This window comes from Branchiostoma belcheri, unplaced genomic scaffold (assembly GCF_001625305.1).
Source record: "Branchiostoma belcheri isolate BF01 breed outbred unplaced genomic scaffold, Haploidv18h27 scaffold6, whole genome shotgun sequence".
In the NCBI taxonomy this organism is placed as follows: domain Eukaryota; kingdom Metazoa; phylum Chordata; class Leptocardii; order Amphioxiformes; family Branchiostomatidae; genus Branchiostoma; species Branchiostoma belcheri.
The window spans coordinates 7,054,433-7,060,311 of record NW_017804242.1 but is presented as its reverse complement, the minus strand read 5'-3'; the positions used below and the strand labels follow the sequence as shown (position 1 = coordinate 7,060,311).

The 5,879-nt window shown below is 42.9% G+C and overlaps 1 protein-coding gene across 1 annotated transcript in view; it reads right to left on the bottom strand.

Annotated features, from left to right (window-relative positions):
- The window catches only part of LOC109482323 (zinc finger protein 569-like), a 5,353-nt gene extending 3,517 nt beyond the window's left edge, over positions 1 to 1,836 (bottom strand). The window contains exon 1 of the mRNA XM_019785006.1: positions 1,740 to 1,836. The gene's annotated coding sequence lies outside the window, so the exon portion shown is untranslated. The remainder of the gene's footprint in view (positions 1 to 1,739) is intronic.
- Positions 1,837 to 5,879: the final 4,043 nt, after the last annotated feature.

Below are 5,879 nucleotides of genomic sequence, written 5' to 3'. Positions count from 1 at the left end.
AGGACGGGGTGAGTATCAGGACAGCAGGACGGGGTGAGTATCAGGACAGCAGGACGGGGTATCAGGACAGCAGGACGGGGGTATCAGGACAGCAGGACGGGGTGAGTATCAGGACAGCAGGATGGGGTGAGTATCAGGACAGCAGGACAGGGTGAGTATCAGGACAGCAGGACGGGGTATCAGGACAGCAGGACGGGGTGAGTATCAGGACAGCAGGACGGGGTGAGTATCAGGACAGCAGGACGGGGTGAGTATCAGGACACAGCAAGACAGAGGGGTTGAGTATCGGGACAGCAGGACAGACGGTGAGTAGCAGGACAGGGGGTTGGGTATTGGGACAGAGGGGGTGATTATCAGGACAGCAGGACAGAGGGGGTTGAGTATTTTTTATTGATATCTTGATACAGTCATCTATCTACAAATCTATCTCTGGACTGTAAACCAGGAAGAAGAGCGTCTCACTGACCTTTTGTACACTTCAGACTTCAGCAGTATGGTATGTACGGTTATTACGCACTAAATTATGAACCCGGGAAAATAATTTTGTGGTCGTGGCTATTTATAAGTACGCCGTGGCTATATACACTCCCGGTGTGTATATAAAAGACAAATAGATTTTATATACACTCCGAAATACTAGCCTCCTTGGTAGGCCCAAAACTTGGGTTTTTGTGAGTGTTTGAGGATTCAGGGGCACCAAGTTTAAACCTCGGTCTTCAAGTTTATCTTATTGGATGATGAAAATCAGAAAACAACACGGAAATCTCCACAGAAGTTCGGTCGAGCGGACCGACCCGCCCCGCTTGCGCGGGGCCCGGGACCCTCCGCTCCCGGCGGCGGCGGCGAGACCGGTCGCGCGCCCCTGGCGTCCTCGCTACCTGGTTGATCCTGCCAGTAGTCATAGGCTTGTCTCAAAGTTTAAGCCATGCACGTGCAAGTTTAAACTGTCTCAGTGAAACTGCGAATGGCTCATTAAATCAGTTATGGTTCCTTTGATCGTCACATCCTACATGGATAACTGTGGTAATTCTAGAGCTAATACATGCGGAAGAAGCGCCGACCTCACGGTCTGGCGTGCATTTATCAGACCAAGACCAACCCGGGGTTCGCCCCGGTCCCTTTGGTGACTCCGGATAACACAGCCGATCGCGCGGTCTTCGCACCGGCGACAGATCATTCGAATGCCCTATCAACTTTCCGGGAGTGTATATAAAAGACAAATAGATCTTATATACACACCGGGAGTGTATATAAAAGACAAATAGATTTTATATACACTCCCGGAGTGTATATAAAAGACAAATAGATTTTATATACACTCCCGGAGTGTATATAAAAGACAAATAGATTTTATATACACTCCGGGAGTGTATATAAAAGACAAATAGATTTTATATACACTCCGGGAGTGTATATAGCCACGTTCTTATAAGTTTGTGTACAATTAAAACGCAACCATATAACTTTGTTATAGATCAATGAATTATGTCACGCTTACCCCTCACACATAAACACTACATCCTATGTGAACAAGGACGTTATATCACGTCTTTGATGCAACAAAATACGATCTCCGATTTACATTACAGTCATATTATGAGAGTGTTTCTATAACGTTATATATAACGGGCCCGTTGTGTAATGTTTCATACCTTCAACTGCACTTGCTCTTCACCTTACTACAAACCCGCCTTTTCTAGCAGCATTAAACTGTTGTATAGCCTCTAAAATCTCCATACCTTTAACATTCCTGGACAAATCTTGTCAAAAATGACCACACAACCCCCTCCCACTGTACGTACGTACACTAGCGGTCCGACGTGACCCCGATTGACCTCTGTAGGAACTACTTGATTACCCAATTTTGACTCTACAAGACACAATATAGCCGCTGGCAGACCTAGGCGTATGAGCATGACGGCGCTAAAAATAACGATGCCTTAAAAATTAAAAGATAGCAAGGGTTACACATAGGATGTTTTCGAACCTTCATTATAAATGCGTAAACGAGCATGGTTTGGCGAATAATCTAGTCTTCGAATTTACAAAATGCATTTCTTTACATTTTCGTCTTTTTCGTTTGATTTTGTTGGCATTCTACGACATTGTTATGGATTTCTGATATTTTTTTTTTGGCAACGTACGGTATATATTTTCTTATTTTGCAACTGTTTCGTTCGATTTACAGTATGGGAGAAAACTTTTTTTTTTAACTGCCGAAAATTAATTCGCGCGTATACACTAATACCGGTGTTACCGCTCCAACAAAAGCCAGATTTACCAAAAGCTGAATTACGGGAAAGTCTGCTCTATGCCTCCGGTATAATACCTTAACAATAGAGATAGATGCCAGATATTTTTTTTTTTTGCTTAAAGAAGATCAAAGAATCAAATGCCAGAAGCAACCATCACTTGACTTACCTTGCACTATCACTGTTGTTAAATCCTGCTTTTCGTGCATGCCTTCATAAGGCCATGTTGATTTGATCATATGGATGACCCTCTGAGAACCCAAAAACTGATGCGCGTGTGCGAATAAAAAAGTTTGTCCCCAAAAAAGTTGCTTTCATTATGAAATCTACGTTTTGAAGGTTGAAAAAATGACACAGAGTATGGTTTGGCGAATAATCTAGACTATGTTCAAATTCATGTCTTTACATTTTCGTCTTTTTTGTTTGATTTTGGCATTCCACGACATTGGTATCGTTTTCTAATTTTTTTTCAACTTACGGTATATATTACGGTCAACAACATTCAACACAGGGTAGCTGCAACTAAACTCCGAATAAGTTGTCACAAATTACTCCTAGAAACGGGACGGCACAACCGCATTTCTCTCCAGAACAGACTCTGTCAATAGTGTAACATGAATAGAATAGAGGATGAACAACACTTTAGTTTAGACTGTACTTTATATTCTAATGAAAGATCTGTCCTTTTTAATCATATCAAAGAGAAGTTCCCATACTTCGAACACCTGAATGCAAACGATAGATTTATATTTTTGATGCGTCTAGACAAACCCTGTATCACAAACATGATCTGTTCCCACATTTTCCATTGCAAAAGCGAGAAGAAGTTGACCTGTCTGTATTAGCTCAGTAAGTAGAACACTTTGTATTAGCCTAGTATAGTATCCTTGTATGTTCCTTATGTATGTATGTCTAAGTCAAGCAGTGTATCTTTTGTATACACTTTTCTACATATGTTTGTTATGTGTCTGTTAAGTCTTGACCTGTACCTAGCCCGTCGTGGCATGAATGTACAATAAAGGTCTTTCATTATATTTGCTCATTTTGCAACTGTTTTGTATCCTCTGTTTGGAGGGTATCTCAGCACACAGGCCAGCCCTTCAGTTGGATCCAGGGTCTACTAACTAAGGGGTGTCTATGGTATAATTTCCTAGTACTGGCTAGCCTCCTGATACAGCGTTTTGAAGAGTTTTTAACGCGTTCTTTTAATAGCCGGCCATCCTACAACCAGCCGCCGAGAGAAGGTTCCATTCCGCCCACGGAGCCTGCTCCCTACTCTCCAAGCAGAGGTTGTGGGGGAATGATCGTTAGCTTTTTATATTTGGCCCTTTTTTTGTCGCTACCCCCGTCGGTGGCCGCGGACCTTCGCTGGCTAATGGATACTGCCTGGCCAATTTGATACTGTCTTTTTGCCACCGAGAGGGATCTGCTTGGAGATTACTGCTCCCGTTCGGCACGAAAAAGGCAAAAAGGGGATTAGAAAAGTCAAAGGGCGTGAACGGAATGGAACCTTCTCTCGGCGGCTGGTTGTAGGATGGCCGGCTATGAAAAGAACGCGTTAAAAACTCTTCAAAACGCTGTATCAAAATTCCCAGCCGCCCCGGAGCCTGCACAGGAGGCTAAGTGTTGGCCCTGGAGCCGAGGAACTAGCCTGCACGCAAGCTGCCCTGGAAACAGTCTGGCACCCAGGCTAGCGCTTGAATAAAAGCACTACCATGCCCCATGTCCTCCATGCATGTATTGTACTACGCTGTACATTTTGCAATACTTGTAATTATTGCAAGATATCACAGTAGTAAGACCCACAGTTTAAATCTCGATAACAATAGTATGAAAAGGCAAACACGTACCTCTATGTTTCAAACGTCCGTTGTATTAAAAGAGACGGCGAAATTCAGCGTTTTCCCCACCACCAGCTAAACTGTGTTTTCATACTACCATACTGGTAATGTCTGATTGAACAATGTGAGACTGACTTGAACAACGACGGTGTAGCACGTTGAAAATTTGTTTACGCATGGGTGAGCGACTTTTGTTGTTCTTGAACCCACGTGTGACCTCTACCTGCTGACGGTAATACACGTTTTCTCCCGGGGCATTATCCATTCATTCAACAGTAGAGAGGGATTACGGGACAGTCAACCCGCTGACGTGAACTCAGAAACTCTGGTCATAACCCGCCGTACGTGCTTTTGGTCCGTACGTTTTTTGGGAGCCTACGTCTGCTACGTTTTTCTAAAAACGTGGGGAAGGACCGGCGTCTACGCACGTCACTCGCACGGTTGGGCAAGGTGTAATAGTGTGGTCTGCACGCCAAGTCTGGCCGTTAGCGGTTGCGTGCATCGTACGTTGCATTATTCCATTATTATTCCATTATTATTATTTATCTCAAGACATGGTGACGACACACTCAAGTTTTCTGAACTTTTTTTCATGCCGCCACCAACGCAGAGGACAATAAACAATAGACATATCCATTTTCACCTGAGTTAAGTGACGAAAGCCGTGTAAAGTGCCTTTAAATGTTGGCATGACAGGATTCGAACTCGGGACCTCTTGGTTTCGAGCCTGTCTTTACGCCACAGTATTTGCATCCCCTCTATACTTTTCCATATTCTTTCCTAAAAGGCAAAATTCTGATATGCAACGTTGGCCACAAACATGCAACGAAAACCGTGAAAAATCCGGATTTCGCGCAGGTCCAGTACAGTACGTTCTGCCGACGTGCTCTCCTTTCACTGACTTACAGATGACGTCATTTCAAATTACCCCACCCACGTGACCCCTCAGGCGACACCTGTTAGCTTGGGTTGCCAAGTTGTCATGGCGACACGTGGTAGCCCTTGAGACCTCCCTGCCTGACAAAGACTTCCTTATCTTAGGCCACGGCAAGTAATATTTACGTATCAAATTCAGCGCGCGCAGTAATAAGGCCATGTTGATTTGATTATATGGATGACATCCGCGCGCGCATGAATTTTTGGCCGTTTCCAAAAAAAAAAAGTTTCCAACCACACTGGAAATTGTACAAAACAGTTGCAAAATGAGCAAATATATACCGAAAGTTGCAAAAAAATATTTGAAAACGATTCCAACGTCTTAGAATGCCAAAATCAAACAAAAAACTAAACTGCAAAGAAATGAATTTAAAGAGTACATTATTCACCATACCATACTCTGTGTCATTTGTTCGACCTTCATAACCACGTAGATTTCATGAAAGCAACTTTTTTTTTTTGCAAAACTTTTTTTTTATTCGCGCGCTCGCATCAGTTTTGGGGTTCCCAGAGGATGTCATCCATATAATCAAATCAACATGGCCTAAGTTTCGCCTGATTTCGGAAAAACAACAAGAAATTTTGTTGCCTTCTGACAGTGGTCAACATGCCAAAAATGGGCAAAGATGTCTGTTGCCATGCCGGAACGTGGATGGCAGATAAATATGAAGAGAGGAAACAAGGCAAGGCTCTGATTTATTGTTTTGTCTTTTACTTTGATGCAATTATGTATTTCATTCCTTTTTTATGTTCCCACTGAATCAAAATCATTCACACAATGATTGAAAACTTTTATTTTTTAAAGTTGTCTCAGTGAGCAATGGAAATAAGTTTGTCTTCTTTTTGCGTT